General features: G+C 40.9%; 1 protein-coding gene across 1 annotated transcript in view; it reads right to left on the reverse strand.

Annotated features, from left to right (window-relative positions):
- The window catches only part of KIAA0319 (KIAA0319 ortholog), a 72,682-nt gene extending 55,798 nt beyond the window's left edge, over positions 1-16,884 (reverse strand). Inside the window, exons 1-2 of the mRNA XM_055570781.1 lie at positions 16,199-16,884; positions 14,349-14,421 (exon numbers count right to left, since the gene is read on the reverse strand). The gene's annotated coding sequence lies outside the window, so the exon portion shown is untranslated. The remainder of the gene's footprint in view (positions 1-14,348; positions 14,422-16,198) is intronic.
- Positions 16,885-17,125: the final 241 nt, after the last annotated feature.

Here is a 17,125-nt window from a genome sequence, read left to right on the forward strand (position 1 = left end):
TCAGCTGACAGATTTCATCTCAGCTGGAGCTGAGTGTATGAAAAAGAGAAAGAAAGAAATCCTGTATGTGACAGCCAAAATCCGACATATCTGACATTTGCTTCCTAACTGCCTTGTTTTTTGGTAAGGCTTTCCCAGAACGATCCTGTGGAGAATAGCAGGAAATATATTATTCATATATTTCTCTTTCCATTTCACTGCAGTTCACTTTTGATCTTAGAAAAACTCACTGTAGTAGCTGTGACCAATGAACTCAGTTCAACCAAGTAGGAACCACCTCCTGGCCCATGGCAGGTCTCCTAGGATGATGGTGATTACGTGCATGCTATTGGGTAGGCCAGAGTTTGCTTGGGTTTTTCCATAAGATGGTATGGAAAAACTCGAACAAACTTTTTGGCCAACCCAATACATAGACTGGTTCAAATGCTGACTGGAGCCAGTGTTACAAACTCCTGAAATATGCCAGGATAGACACCCTGGGAGAGGAGAGCAAACTCATCACAAGACCCTCCATGTCCCGCTCTTCCCAGTCTTCTTTCCAACGTCCACAACCTCCTCTACCCTGCCTATATCCAGTTCAAAAATCAGTTCTTCAAAGAAGCCTTCCTCAAAACCAGAATTGAAAGAGACACGTGTACCCCAACGTTCATCGCAGCACTGTTTATAATAGCCAGGACATGGAAGCAATCTAGATGTCCATCAGCAGACAAATGGATAAGAAAGCTGTGGTACATATACACAATGGAATATTACTCAGCCATTAAAAAGAATACATTTGAATCAGTTCTAATAAGGTGGATGAAACTGGAACCTATTATACAGAGTGAAGTATGCCAGAAAGAAAAACACCAATACAGTATACTAACGCATATATATGGAATTTAGAAAGATGGTAACGATAACCCTGTATGCGAGACAGCAAAAGAGACACAGATGTATAGAACAGTCTTTTGGACTCTGTGGGAGAGGGAGAGGGTGGGATGATTTGGGAGAATGGCATTGAAACATGTATAATATCATATGTGAAATAAATCGCCAGTCCAGGTTCGATGCATGATACAGGGTGCTTGGGGCTGGTGCACTGGGATGACCCAGAGGGATGGGATGGGGAGGGAGGTGGGAGGAGGGTTCAGGATGGGTAACACATGTACACTCATGGGGTGGATTCAAGTCAATGTATGGCAAAACCAATACAATATTGTAAAGTAAAAAATAAAAATAAAAATAATAAAATAAAAAAGAAGCCTTCCTCAGCTTCCTGAACATAACCTCCAAGCTGAAGTCACTGTTCCCTCCTCTCAGGACGTGTTCCAAGACTAGATTATTATCACAAGTAAACATTGTATCAAGTACAATTAACCTCTGTAAAAATTCCCATTTATTTCATACTGTCCCTGGCACTCATTTTAATCCTCTGAAATCCCTCCAATTGCATATTATCATCCAATGAAATCAAGGCTCAGAAAAACTAAAATGCCCAAGAACTGGAACCCAATCCAAGTGTGTCAGACACCACAGAATATGTTTTTGCCACTATTCTATATTGCCTTATGAGTTTCTCCATTAAAAAAAAAAAAAACCTAATTGGGTTTTCTTCTACTGTATAAAAGCAATAATATCCAATATTAGGGTACAGGTAAATATAATTGTATATCCTATGGATATATAATACCCATGTATTAGTACTATGAGGCTCATGGTCCAGTATTATCAATTCATGAAAGATGCATATTTTAAAAAGAAAATACATGGGGAAAGTCTAGATTTCTATGTCTAGCAAAATGGCAACACATACAACATTGAGATTTCTGGGGGAAAATACAACAGACACTTTTCAAATATATAACTGCACTCACAAGGAAATAAGGGAAATACACTAAGGCTGAAAATGAACAGAAAGCTGGAAGTTGATGCTGAGGTTGTAGTTGCCTGAGATATCTGTTGATTTCTACAACATAGAGACAGGAGTCTAATGGCTACAGTACAGAAGTTGGAACCTTGGGTGCATTCAAGATGAGGGGTTGGAGCTAAGGTGCCTTGGAAAACCAGGAACCTTTAAGAGAGGCATCCTTGTGGGTGAAAGGATGAACTGAGAAAAAAATAAAAATAAAACCCTGGCCACTGTGCTCTGTGGGAAGTAATAATTCTCCCCTGAGAACTGACATTCCACAGGTTTGCTCCTCACAGGTCTGGGCTCCACTTTTCATTACAAGTTTGGTTCAATTAAAACCAAGGGGAGAAGTTACCTTAAAGTAGTTCTGGGCTGGTAATACCCACAGATACCTGGCAGAGGCAATCACAAATCCTTTCTGGAAGAATTCACATCAACCCTCAGGGAGAACTCAGATAAACATGAGCTTCGAGTTCCAGGAAGAAAGGCAACAGAAGAGAAAGATAAGACAATCCGGTTCCTGAGATTTTAAAATAATAAAATACTGACCTATAAATATAAAATAAGACACTTAAAATGTTTGCGAAAAGTAAGATATAAGATTACTACAAAAAAAAAAAAAAAGACCCTGTCAGATTTGAAAAATCACCAAGCACAAGGGTAAAAGTAATTAAGATACTTCTGGTATCAAAAGCTCAACAGATGAGTTAAAGAGCAGATTAGACACTACTGAGGAATTCATGAACTCAGAAGGCCCTATGTGACGTATGTATACCTATGGCTGACTATGTTGATGTTTGGCAGAAACCAACACAATTCTGTAAAGCAATTTTCCTTCAATTAAGAAAATAAACGTTAAAAAAAAAAAAAAAAAAGGGTCTTATTGGAGCCAAGTCTTAAAGAGATGAGACAATGAAACATGTGGACAGAAAGAAGAGTTCTAGGCAGAGGGGACCTGAAGTGCAACGGCTTTGAGGAGGGAATGTGCCTTGTATTCCAGAAACTACAAGATGGTCAACATGGCTAAAGGAAAGGTCAGGGAGGCAACTGGAGGCCACACTAGTTCACAGGTCAATACAAGGATCTCCGGTTTTGCCTCTGAGATGGGAAGTGGTGCAGCATGGCTTCCACGTCAAAGGGAGTGTAGAGGGCAGAGAGATAAGTGAGAAGCCCGAGCACTTATCCAGGTGGGGGGATGGCATCTTGCCCTGAGGTGGCAGCAGGGAGGGTCTGGGTCTCAAAACACCTGAATTATTTTGCAGGTAGAGACTGCAGGATTTGCTGTTGGAAGTGTTGGAGGGCCTGAGATGAGGACAAGTGGTCAGGATGACTGAGCAGCCGGAAGAATGGGGATGGAATGACCTGAAATTGGGAGCGACTCAAGACCGTCAAGTGGAGTGCTGATTAGGGCACTGGATCAACAGGTCTGGAGTTCAGAGGAGAGACGAGCCGGAGGTATAAACGGGGAGCCACAGAGTGGGTTTAAAAGCCGCAAGACTGGTTAATAGCACTGAGGGGGGAGAAGTATAAACAGAAAGGAAAGAGAAGAGTGGGGAGAACTGCCTGAGTGGTAAAGCTGAGCACAGAGTGCAGGGACTGGCCGGTCTCCAAAGGGGCCCATCAACAACTGCTCTCCCCGAGTCAGGCGGACCCGTGGGGAGGCCTTGATGTGCAAGGGGGAGAAACTTAAAATAACGCCTTCTGATTCGGAGAGCACCACATTTTGCTGTCAATGGGAGTGCAAATCCCATGGCAGCAGCTCCCTGGCTACTTCAGCCAGAGCAAACCAAACAGAGCTCTGGGGGATGAAAGGACTAACTGACAACATCGACCATTAAGTGGATTCCGATCACTACCAATTCTACCACTACCAGATGAACTGATGTAAAACCCAGTTTTGTATCTCCTCCATTAATAATATACCACTGGGGGGGGAATTAGAAATTTATTTTTAATATATTTTAACAACATTGGAGAAGAGTAGGAGAGTCAGGCTTCATGAGCTTGACATGAGGTTGTGCAAAACTATGTAATTCTACTTCAGAAACTTTTAAAAAGGCATTTTGGTAAGGCAGGCTGCAGCAATTCAGAGCTTGGTTGTAATCTCAGCTTGGAAGATTCCAAATATGAGGGGCTGTGCAGTTTTTACCCTGGAGGGAATGCTGACAATCCATAACTGTATTTTTGCTTTCTGTATCCTCAACCTAGCCCTAAACCTAGCCCTACCCACTGGGCCTGTGCATGCACAGCACTCATCTTCCTGCTGCCAATTTTCTTTAGTATTTCATTTCAAAGCAAGAAACGGAAGTAACAAGAGATCAGCCAGTGAGTGTAGGTACACTGAACTGAGAAGCACACAATTATGCCTATCTCCCCTTTGGGGGGGTGGGGGGTGGCTTCCCTTGTAGCTCAGTCGGTAAAGAATCTGCTGCAATGCAGGAGACCCGGCTTAGATTCCTGGGTTGGGAAGATGCCCTGCAGAAGGAAATGGAAACCCACTCCAGTATTCTTGCCTGGAGAATCCCACGGACAGAGGAACCTGGAGGGCTTTAGTCCATGGGGTCGCAAGAGTCAGACACGACTGAGCGACTAAACCACCACCACCACCCCTTTTAGGGAGTCTTGGTCAGGGTCTCCCCTTCCCCTCCATCCATCCCCTCCCTGCAGGTCTCTATAAACCCAAGCTTCCAGGCAAAGGTATTAGCTGTTATTACTTGATTAAACCTTAAGGTCTTTTTCTTTATGAGGATGTCACAGGAGATTCCTGGTGACCAAAGGCTCTTTTAGGTATTTTTGACAGAAGGGTATGGGAGATAGCTGGAGGATAGGTGTCTGTCTTGTAGTTCTAATCACAGCTTCTTAACACACCCATTTTGTTCTCAAAGCAGCTTGAGACAAGCCAGATGCTGTAGTACTAGGCCAAGTCCCCAGGTGTTCCTTAGAGAAGGACTGTTCCACCCTTGCTGTTTGAGCTCTCCAAAGAGGCAGATCCTGGAGATAAGGGTCACCATTATATCAAGAGACCCAGCCCACACAGCAAATATATTCACATGAATCTTCCTGGGGGGAACTGGCTTCATTAAAAGGATGAGTTTCATTAACAGGATTAATAGGACTTGGGAGTTTTGAAATCAGCTTCACTAATAACTGAGAAGAAAAAGAAAACGTTCTAGTTCCAAATTGCAGACTGGATAGATAACATCTATTTCCCCTCTTTCCTACATTTCTACTGAAAAATGAAAATAAAGGGGAAAGGCGGCAGGACATATGAACACATGGGAGAAAAGAAACCATAAAACCATAACATTGGAAAAATAAGAATGAGAATTACTAATAGACCAGAAACTTCAAAGAATTCCTGGAAGATAGGAAGCAGGTGGCTTGGAACCGAGGAGATAAAGGAAACCCATTCTCTAGAAACTGGGGAAGCACAGGACTTTCAGGGGGCACTGGAGGAGCCCTAAGCCCTGAGCCCATGAAAGCCAAGACAAGATGGGCCAATGTACAACCTCTGTGAAAGCCAGATCTCAAGCTTATGCCAGGAATCTTCTCTCTAAACAAAGAGAGATCTGGGACTTCCCTGGTGGTGCACTGGAGAAGAATCCGCCTGCCAATGCAGGAGACCAGGTTCAACTCCTGATCCAGGAGGATTCCATATGCCAAGGAGCGGCTGGGCCCCTGGGCCACAACTACTGAGCCCACACGCTGCAATGACTAAAGCCTGTGCAGCTAGGGCCTGTGTCCACACGAGAGCCATGCAATGAGAAGCCTGTGCACAGCAACAAAAATCAGTGGAGCCCAAAATAAATAAATATGTAATTTTTTTTTAATCTCTAAAAAAAAAGAGAGACTGGTCCTCATAGGGTGTCAGTGGCAGCAGAGGGCCTATGAAAAAAGCAGAACCAAGAGAATGTGAAGACTGTCCTGGAAGGAAACATATACCATTCCCAAGCCATGTACCTCAAGAGCAGACCTCTCCTCCCCATGGCTACTTGGGGAGTCCCTACCCACCTAGACTGGAGGGAAGTTTTCCCAGTTTTAAAGTCGTTGGCTTTCAGTGCAAAAAAGTTTTCTGAGCAACCTTACGTGTTCCTGTTTTCTAACCTGGAAGTTCTCTTCTTTAAATTGTTTTAATATGTTGTGTTTGACTCAGACAAAAGTTCTAAAGCATCATCATCCTGGAGGGGCTTAAAAGCCTGACCAGGTCCATAATGATAATGCCTTGTCCATTTCTACGCTCCCATTGGGTGATCATCAAAGTGGTTATTTACTGACTAAAACCCTTGCTTTTCACAACTGTGTTAGTTTCCTAGGGATGCTGTTATAAAGCACAGCAAACTAGGTGGTTTAAAACAGTAGCAATTTATTCGTTCACAATTCTAGAGGCCAGATGTCTGAAATCAAGGGGTCACAGCCCCGCTGAGACTCTGGGGCAAATCCCTCTTTGCCTCTGTCACTGATATTCCCTGGCGTGCAACTGCATCACTCCAGTCTGCGTCTGTTGTCAAATGACGCTCTCCCAGGCTGCCTCTGTGTCCAAATTTCTCTCTGCTAACTAGGACACTAGTCATACTGGATTAACGGTCTCATCTTAGCTCAGGTACATCTGTGAAAACCCCATTTCCAATAATGTCACGTTCACAGGCACCAGGAGCTGGGACTTCACCTTATCTTTTGGGGAGGACACAATGCAACACACACCACCATCCTTTGTTCTTTTCGACAGAAGGGCTTTCTGAAATGTTCCTACTTTGTCCCATTACTGACCCCACAGAGTATCTAAAACAGATAGCATTTTCTAAGTTTAAGGGTGGACAAAAAAAAAAAGCCAACTATTTTACAGGGAGAAGAAAGAATAACTCCGGTCTTCACACACTGGGGATTCTCTTTCCTCTCTGCCCAAAGGAAACCAGTCACGTCAGAACCAAGGTAGGATGAATGGTAAAGGACTTCAGGGTATTCCAATCCAGACCATGATACACTGTAGCCAGAAGTTACAGACATTGCATGCTAAGTCACTTCAGTCGTGTCCGACTCTGTGCGACCCCATAGATGGCAGCCCACCAGGCTCCCCCATCCCCGGGATTCTCCAGGCAAGAACACTGGAGTGGGTTGCCATTTCCTTCTCCAATGCATGAAAGTGAAAAGTGAAAGTGAAGTCACTCAGACGTGTCCGACCCTCAGCGACCCCATGGACTGCAGCCCTCCAGGCTCCTCCGTCCATGGGATTTTCCAGGCAAGAGTATTGGAGTGGGGTGCTACTGCCTTCTCCGACAGACATTGCATGGTGATGGTTTATTATGGCTGCTGCTAGTTTTTGAAATGAAAAGCCAGAAGGAGCTATGAAAGATCAACTTCGTGATGAAACTGCTGTTCCTCTGCGGCTGCCATTTTTCTGGGTTAACATTTCTGATCAAAGGGAAAAGTTTGTTTTTTAAAATGATATATTACAAAAACCCAGGAGAACTGGCTTTTATTACATTGTTGTCTGTGTCTCCATCCTCTGCCACACTGCCCGGATGGAGGCTGAGTGAATGAAATAACTCGTTTTTTAACTACAATGACCAAAATGTACACTAAAAACATTACAATCAAATCATACTAATGAATGGCTATTTTCTCTTTCCAGGCTCTCCTTCCATTTATTATATATACATATACTTCACCAAAGCTATTCTCTTAGTGAAATATAGCTCTCATTTTCATTTCACATTCTATCCCTCATTATCCTTCATTGCTACTTTCTTATTCATTATTCTTTTCTGTTATTTTGCAATATCCCATGGAGGTGATTATTATAACTGACTTCACCATTTCCTTGTGAAAGTGAAAGTGTTAGTTGCTCAGTCCTGTCCAATTCTTTGGGACCCCCATGGGCTGTAGCCCACCAGGCTCCTCTGTCCATGGAATTCTTCAGGCAAGAATACTGGAGTGGGCTGCCATTTCCCCATTGCTGGATGATTGGCTGTTTCTGATATGTGGCCTTTATCAATAATGGTACAGTGAAATGCTTCTACAGGCTCAGAAAGAAAACAAGCTCTAGCATGTCTGCCTGAGGGAAATGAAAACAGCTCAAATGGGGCCTCATTTCGAAGACCTCAACGGATCTTCTGGACAGCATCTGGGCTATTCAGGAACAGGCTGTGTTTATAGCTGGTCCTGTTTGCAGTTAACTGGCTAGCAAAAGTAGGCTGGTAAACTCTTGCTTTTCAGAGCCAGTGAACTCAAACAAGATAAGCTGTATTTTGCTATTTCGACTTAGCCCCTGGGAGCTGCTGGAGGTGCTCTCTTTGTCATATTATTCTTATACCATCTGAGCCTCCAAGCTTTATCAGTCACTACTGTGACAAAAGCTGTCTTTGCTGAGGCAGTCTTTATCCACAGGGGTGACTGCAGGCCCTGGGCTACCATCTGAGCATCTTGCACTCACGGAGTCAAAGTGACACTAGAGAAGAACATGGTGATTTCCTGGAAGTAACTGGATAAAACAGTCAAGAGAACAATTCAAAGGACGGGTGGATAGTGAAAGGCTGTATGTGAGGAGAAAGAAAAGGTAAAGAGAAGTTATATTTACTTAGGTACTGATTCCTAGAGTAAACCATCTTTTCTGAACTTCTGGAAATGGACACACTGTCTCAGGGTCCTCATATTATAAATAACACCAGACACTGGTATTCCTGGAGATACTATTCCTACATTAAGGGAAAATGTTTCAGAAGGTGAAACCTTGAGTGTACATCTTGGAGCTTTAAATAGTCTCCCTAATTATGGGAATAGCTTAGCTTTCAGTTGGCTCAGCATTTTTGTTTCTCCCTAAATTTAATTCTTACTAATGGGGTCAACACTGCTTTCTAAATAAATGCTTTGTCTTGTGCTCTAAAAATTAAATCATCACCTTTAGAGAGCATGCACGAGGAAAGGCCAGGAAGACTGCAGACACCATCTGCCACGCACTGTAGGGGAAAATCCAGTCAGTGCTCAGCGATGTTTAAATTCAGATACTAGAGGTTTTGTGTGTCAACGACCATGAATCTGCTTTATGCCAAATTCTAAAGACAGGTGATGACTACCAAACTTCTGAAACTGGCAAACTGTTCATCAATTCTGAGACTGTTCAAGCCCTCAATTCTATTAATATTTATCAACATGTCTATAATTAGCTGGTCTAAGAGTTCTTTACACAACAAAGATTTACTATATAGAACAGGGAACTATCTTCAATATCTTGTAACAAACTATAGTGGGAAAAGAATTGGAAGAAAAGATTCAAATCACTTTGCTGTATACCTAAAACTAACACAATATTATAAATCAGCTATGCTTTGTTTAAAAAAAAAAGAGTTCTCCTTTAGAATTCAACTTTCTGGAATTAGGTAAATAATTATTCATTTATTCCCTATGAAAGAAAAGGAATAAAATGGAAAGATGGTAGAATAGAAGGTAGAAAGAAGGTTAATAATCTATCCTATTAATAATAAGAAAAATGGTTTGTAATATTCATCATCACCATCACAATACAACAGCCATTGATAATAGTCCTTTTATTCACAAGGCAGTTTTACATACTATTTTCATATTATTTGAAGTTCCCACTAAGAATCTGAGAGAGGTAAGACAGATATGTGTCATCCACAACAGGTATATAGAATATTCTGGTTGAATTAGCTGAAATTCTGTGGTTCATCAGTCAGAAGTTAGTTTCCAGTTTCTCCAAAGCAAGTCTCTAAGTTTCAATGGGTAAGGAACACAAAGAATGAAAAAGAGTCAAGGTTGCTTCTCCTGATCGTTTTCACTTTTAACACTGCCTTTGCCAAGGCAGTTGATAAACTCTTCATGAGTCACACTCCTTCACCCTGGACCTGCCTGAGCCTGGAGAGTGGACTTGAAGATTAAGCAGCTCAGAAAGTACCTGTGGAGGAAGCTTCAACCCGCTGCTCTTGCATCTACAAAGGGCTCTCAAGGCCTCAGATCTTCACCAACAAACCAAGGAAGGAAGGTGGTGGAGGAAGCCCAGACATGATTAGATGCCAGGCCAGGAAGGTAAAAACTTCGCAGTGTTTGAGTAAGGTAATCTATGGTCTGAATTTCTCCATTGAAAGAGGATAAAGTAAAACTAGTCCCAGAAAAAACCTGTGCTAATCTACACAGAAGATTACCCAGGAATTTACTGGCAACAGAGATAATGCCTTACAATTACAGTATAAAATGATTTCCTAATAGGCGATCAAGCAGAATTAAGGGAAACATGATCCAGCACTAGTTGTTAAACACAGGACGGGCATTCATGTGGAATGGCGAGTGAACAGATTCTGTGATGCTCCAAAGGGTAGACCAATAAATAGGAGGGAAAACAAGCCAAAAAAAAAAAAAAAAGAAAGAAGTCAAATCGCTCTTTTAATAATGTTCTAAGAATCAGATTATTAAGGAGACAGTGAAGAGAATACACAAGATGTTTCCTCATCATTAGACACATCAAATTAGTGAAAGAAATATCAGCACAAGGGTTACTACAACCAGGCTGGTGACGATCAGCAAAGTTCTTTGAAGCAACAGCATCTCTGTATAAAGCAGACAAATACACAGATAGAGCACTAATTAGAGAGATCCCATTCCTAGGCATGGCCAGAAGCATTAAAATATGCAAAAAGACTCAAAATGTGATGAGAATCTATTAAAATACAATAAGAAAACTCTACTGGGGAGAGAACAGGAGATACAAATACCAGGGGAGGGAAACCTTGTATAATCTGAAAAGACAATAGACATTAAAGATAATAGTACTGTTAACAAAGAAACAAAAAATGTACTAAAACTCAACAGATGGCTTTAAAGTACTTAACAAAATTCATTTGCAAAAAAAACCAAACAGGCAAAAGGATATTTGGGGAATAAAAGAAGAGGTAATGGTAGATTCTAAAACTCATTGTAAAATCAAAAATCATCTATTAAAATATATGTGCTAAAATGACTTTTTATTAGGGCTTCCTTTATAACGGGGCTTCCCTTCCAGTGGTAAAGAATATTCCTGCCAAAGCAGAAGACACAAGAGACTTGGGTTCAATCCTTGGTTGGGAAGATCCCCTGGAGGAGGAAATGGCAACCCACTCCAGTATTCTTGCCTGGGAAATCCCATGGACAGAGGAGCCTGGCGGGCTACAGTCTGTGGGGTCACAACAAGTCAGACATGACTAAGCATGCATGCACTACTCACTACTCCTCTATAACAAACCAGGAGTAACAAAACAGTGGGATGGGAATTACTATTTAAGAAGTGCCATCATGATAATGAATATATGTTTCCAACAAGGAGGAAAATTTACTTGAATGTTCAAAAGACAAACAAAAAACTTAATGGGAATAGTTTTTAAAAAGAAAGAGAAGGAAGGAAAAGTACAATATTAGTTTCAAACGCAGGGACAAAATTAATTTAGATCAATTAAGGAATTAGATATTATCAAAGACTAATGCAGCAGGAAAGTAGCTGAACATCTATTGACATTATAAAATATTATGAGGAGCCTCACAAACACCACTGTAGCCTAGAAGAACTAATGCATCCTAGGAATAGGGGCTAGAGGAAACCAGAGGCATGCCATGACAAGACTGAAAGAAAACAGAGGAAGATGGCCAAGATGTACCTCTCTATGGGGACTTCCCTGTAACAACTTGGTACAATGCCAATTTATAAGTTCCATTTCCAGGCTAAGTGGACCATACATATACGTAACAACAACAAAACTTTTTATTAACACAAAGCTAAGTGCCGAGGCAGAAGCAAAGCAAAAATCTGTTTAGAGGGACAGTCCTGGATACGAAGCACATAGAACTCCACCAGAAAAGCAATTCCCATTGAAAATGAACCACCGTAATAACAAAAGTAATACACCTTAGGGAACAAACCAGTACAAAGGAGAGGTGGCAGATGTTAACACATGAGAGCAAGAAACAGAAGTGAAAAGTGTACCTAAGAGACACTACAGAGTAAGTATGTTTGAAGTGGTAAAGCAGATTAAAGTGAAAAGAGGAGACAAAAATTAAAAGACATAGTTTAAAAGATGCAATCGGAAGTTGTATAACTAGAAATAAAGTCATTGGAGTCATGTCAATGTATGGCAGAAGCCACTACAATATTGTAATTAGCTGCCAATTAAAATAAATTAATTAAAAAATAAAACTCAATGAAATGAAATGGAAGCTGTAACTGAAGAAATAACCTGAAATGCAATTCAAAGAAATAAGCTGAAAATGCAAAGGACAGAATAAAGTCCTGAAGTAAAAAAAATGGCCCAATATACGTCTTCTGATGACTCCAAAAGGAAAGAATAAAAAGAATTGGGAGGATTAAATAGCTATACTCCAAAACAAAATAAAATTTTTTAAAAAAGAATTGGGAAGAAACAAAATGTAAAGAGAAAACAGCCAAGAAGGTTCTGGAATCAGTGAAAGACAGAAATCTTCATATCCTGGAAGTACAAGAAGTTTTGAGCAGGTTGAAAATAATTCTATTCCTATTCTCCCTGAAACGAAACTGCAGAACTGGAAAGACAGAGATTAAATCTTGTGAAACCATCACCATCACCATCCCCAGAATTTGTCATTATTCCAAATGGAAACTTTGTGCCCATTAAATCATAACATTAGCCACTCGTGGCAGTTTCCAATAATCACTATTCTATTTTCTATATCTATGAATTTCACTCTTCTAGATATTTCAAATAAGTGGAATCATACAATATTGTCCTTTTGTATTTGGTTTACACCACTTAGCATATCTTCAAGATTCATCCATGTTGTAGCACATGTTACAATTTCCTTCCTTTTCCAGACCAAATAATATTCCATTGTATATAAGGATCACATTTTGATCCTTTCATCCACTGATGGACATGACATTGAAGATTCTGAAGCAGAAATGTGACATGTTCATATATCTACTTTACAGTAATCCTAGGAGGGGACTGATGGAGGAGGCAATGGCACCCCACTCCAGTACTCTTGCCTGGAAAATCCCATGGATGGAGGAGCCTGGTAGGCTGCAGTCCATGGGGTCGCTAGGAGTCAGACACAACTGAGTGACTTCACTCTCACTTTTCACTTTCCTGCATTGGAGAAGGAAATGGCAGCCCACTCCAGTGTTCTTGCCTGGAGAATCCCAGGGACGGGGGAGCCTCGTGGGCTGCTGTCTAGGGGGTCGCACAGAGTCGGACACGACTGAAGCGACTTAGCAGTAGTAGCAGGAGGGGACTGTGATCGTATTTGTGAACCAAGAGAAGATTTTGTTTCAAGAAAGTAAGAATAGTAAGAGGTCTAGTAAAATGATATCAGAAAAAGTTTCTCCAGATTTGGGAGGAGCAGTTGCTGCACAGGAGTAGTTAGGAAATTCTGATATAAACGAGTGAAGACTAGTTAGTTAGCAGCATACTCCTAAATATGTATATGTGTCTTTCCCACAGGATAATAAAATGTTGAGCATTTGGCACCTAGAATTTGGATGTCTTGTAGTTTTAAGATAAGGAGGCTGAAGACACTGAATTAACAAAATATTTCAACCTCCTGATAAGTAGAAATACAATGAGAGAGATAGTAAAGACAGCAATTTTATTGAAAATAAGTCATCTTAAGAGGTGGTTTTTGAAAACATTTTCAAGAAAGAAAACTATGTTATATTGACCAGAAGACATTCTACTCTTTATTTTAATGAGGGGGATAGAAAATAAGTGGTAAACTATGCTGATAATCACAACCTTAGAATAACAGGATCTTTATCCTAGAGAGGAGTAATACATACTTCCCCATCACATGAAAAAACATACCACACACACTAACATTTAAAATTTGTAGGTGGGGACTTCCCTGGTGGTTTAGTGGCCGAGACCCCACCCTCTGAATGCAGGGGACCTGGGTTCTATCCCTGGTCAGGGCACTAGATCCCATATGCCGCAACTGGGAGCTTGCATGCAGCTAAGACTTTTGCCAACTCAAGGTGGCAAAATCGAGTTAATTTACCCTCCATACTTAATAATTCTTTAAATTATAGCACAGAATAAAACTAACTTTGAAAATTTATTTTGAAATTGGAATTATCCTGTCTCTAGCTACATTGCTTAAATTAAACAGATGTTTCCTAGAATCCCTTGCTTTTATGAACTTAAGGAAAAGAATGCACAGCAGGCTAGACATAATACCACTTTCCAACAGGTAACATATTCTACCAATGTTATTTGGAAGGGATTACAGTACAACACCGTATTTTTAATCTATCTGTGTGTCATTTAAGAAGACTTATTTTGAAACCACCACCTATGGTTAAAAGACTCTGCCAAATGATGCAAAAATAGATGCTATTTTGGCCCACCCATATTTACTACTTAACAGAAATAAAGCTTCTCACTATGGAATTCACATGAATAGTGTCTAAAAATACACATTTAAAAAAATAAATAGAGCAATAACTCACCAATTACTCCAGGCCCTTTACAGCGAAGCTCCTTCCTTATGGTATCAAATATAATTACCTGGAATTGACATACCTTTAAGATTGTGATTATATTTATTATTGTTGTTGTAAAGATGCTGCAAAGAAATATTTATGCATTTCTGATGATTTGATATTACAAATCAGAACAAGTTTTGGTCATATTAAAATATTTCTATTTTTAGTGCCAAATTATTCTGAAGACATAGAAAATATTTTTTGAAAAGAAAACTTATGTTGAGAACAATAATAACAACTAACTTTTACTGAAGTGGGCTTCCCTTGTGGCTCAACTGTAAAGAATCTGCCTGCGATGCGCAAGACCTGGGTTCGATCCCTGGGTTGGGAAGATCCCTTGGAGAAGGGAAAGGCTATCCACTCCAGTATTCTGGCCTGGAGAATTCCATGGATTCCAGTCGCAAATAGTCGCAAATAGTCAGACTCGGCTGAGAGACTTTCACTTTCACCTTTTAATGAAGTGTTACTGCATGCCTGGCAACGAGTAAAGAGCTTTATGCATATGTATTGTATTGTATATGTATTGCTTTAATTTATTCTTATAGGAATTCCATTAGGTTGCTTCTATTATTATCCCTCTTTTACAGATGAAAAATTGAGTCTAAGAGGAAGTTAGGAATTTGTCAAATGTGACACAGCCACTAAGTGGCAGAGCGATGACCAAACCCAGGCCATCTGACCTGGCAATCTACATCACTGCCCCAGAAATAGTCATGCTTGACTCTACAAATTTATTTAAAGAGAATGCATCTTCTCTGTTTGGCTAGAAAAAATGAAGAAAATTTAACAGTATATCCATTCTTTTACAATTAAAAATTACTGAAGCTCTCTTTTGACTATTTTCATTGCATAGTGAGTTTGGCTGAATTATTTTTGTTATTCTGAAAGGAAATTAATTTCCTAAATTAGCGTCTTAGATGGCAAAGGTGTGATGAATCTATCACCTGAGGTCCTAAAAAAGTCTTGATATATATTGGTAATTCTCTTTTTCAAATTTTTTAAATTCAAAGAGGAATTCAGCTTTCCATATGAAACAAAAGTCTACAGTTAAACTGATATTTCCAGTTTCCCTTGTCTATATGAAAAATCATGTATAATAATAAGCACAAGATAAAATTTTACATTTGGCAGAATTTCAGGAGTCTCCATGATTGTGGTCTTCTTGTAACGAACAATTTGAAACATCTGGACAATGAACATACATTTCAGGAATAAAGAAATAAACACTAACACTCCCTTCAAAATTTCTTGCTCTTTTGAGGGGGTTGTCTGAAATTGACTTTTTCTATTATTATCAAAGATATCATTCAATTTTTCTATTTAAGTACTGGAAAAAACACTAACATTTAACCCACAAACAAAAATGTTTAGATAAGAAATCTAGCAATAAAAATGGATGAGTGTGTATATCATATTCTTTTCTCACTCCATATACTTAAGAGAATGAATGATGGAAAGAATAATGACTTTCACAAACGAGGTTTATGCTCTTGATTAATAATATAGTGATGAATATCCATTCTGTGGAGGAAGTTCAAAGGGAAGGAGGAAAAAGCCATGAAAAGGTTTTTAGCTTCATATTATGGTTGAGATACACAGACAAAATGAATTTAGCAAATTATAGTAAAGCTCACATAAATAATACCAAACGAAGTTTAAAGAAAACCGATTCTACAGGACTAAGAAATGCAATTCACGAGATTGGGAAAAGATGCAAATTTTCTCGACTCCACCCTACTAAGAAACAATCAATCGGTGCAGCAATCAAGAATAAGCCCTTTCCTAGATGGCCAGAAGAACCTTAAGAAACTCACCTCCTAACTCAGGGCGTCTTGATTTTATTTTTCTTTGGCATAACCTGCCTACTTGCTGCCCTCTCTTCCCATTACTCGGCCAGAGGGTTGGGAAGGGGGATATTTTATCGAGGCGCTGCTGGCCAGGAGAGACTCTTGCCCAAACCGGAGACGGGATGAGGCTACTGCTGCGCTCGTACCTCCAGCAGTGACAGCGACTGTGGTCACCGCTTCTCTGCGCGAGGCCAGCCAGTCCCACCGGGATTGGCACCGGTCTAGCCAAGATGCAACCAGGAAGGCCCCCGCCCGCCCCCGCTGCAGCTTCTGCTGGAGCTGGGATAGCGCGCGCCCGTGATTCAGCGCCTTTCTGCTGCGTGGTTACCACGGCGACGCGCGCGCACGCGCACACGTGCCCCCAGGGATGGGAGGGCAACAATCCTCACCCAGCTCTTGGCTCCCAGAGCTCGTGCTCTAAAAATGGGTACGCAAGCTACCCGGACTCCCACCCCGCAGGGGACCAAGCAGAAGGCTTTCGGGCAGCAGGGTGGTCTGCATTGCTCCACCTTTCCTTCACCAGCCCCTCAGGCCACCTTGGTCCTAAACAGCCTGAGGGGATAAGTGCCTCTTTTAAATGCCCGGGCCAGGTTCAAGGGAGGCGTGAGCACAGTACTTGGGTCAAAGACCCTTTGCAAATGTCTCCCCCAAAGCAAAGTCACCCCAGATGCACACGTCCTACTCCTCCAGCGGGAGCCTCTTTAGGCTTCCCGCTGATTTTGAGCACGTGTTGCTTTCTAAATCTAGAAAGGAAACCGATGTTAGGAAGTATTGCATATGAGAAGGTGATCATTTGAACAATAGAACTCCTGTGTAAGATTATGCCTTGCATTTATAGTTTCCTTGTGTCATGCGAGTGTATGTTCCTCGGTTCTTTGTCTCGTCACAACAAAG

The sequence above is a fragment of the Bubalus kerabau genome, chromosome 3, assembly GCF_029407905.1.
Source record: "Bubalus kerabau isolate K-KA32 ecotype Philippines breed swamp buffalo chromosome 3, PCC_UOA_SB_1v2, whole genome shotgun sequence".
Taxonomy (NCBI): Eukaryota; Metazoa; Chordata; class Mammalia; order Artiodactyla; family Bovidae; genus Bubalus; species Bubalus kerabau.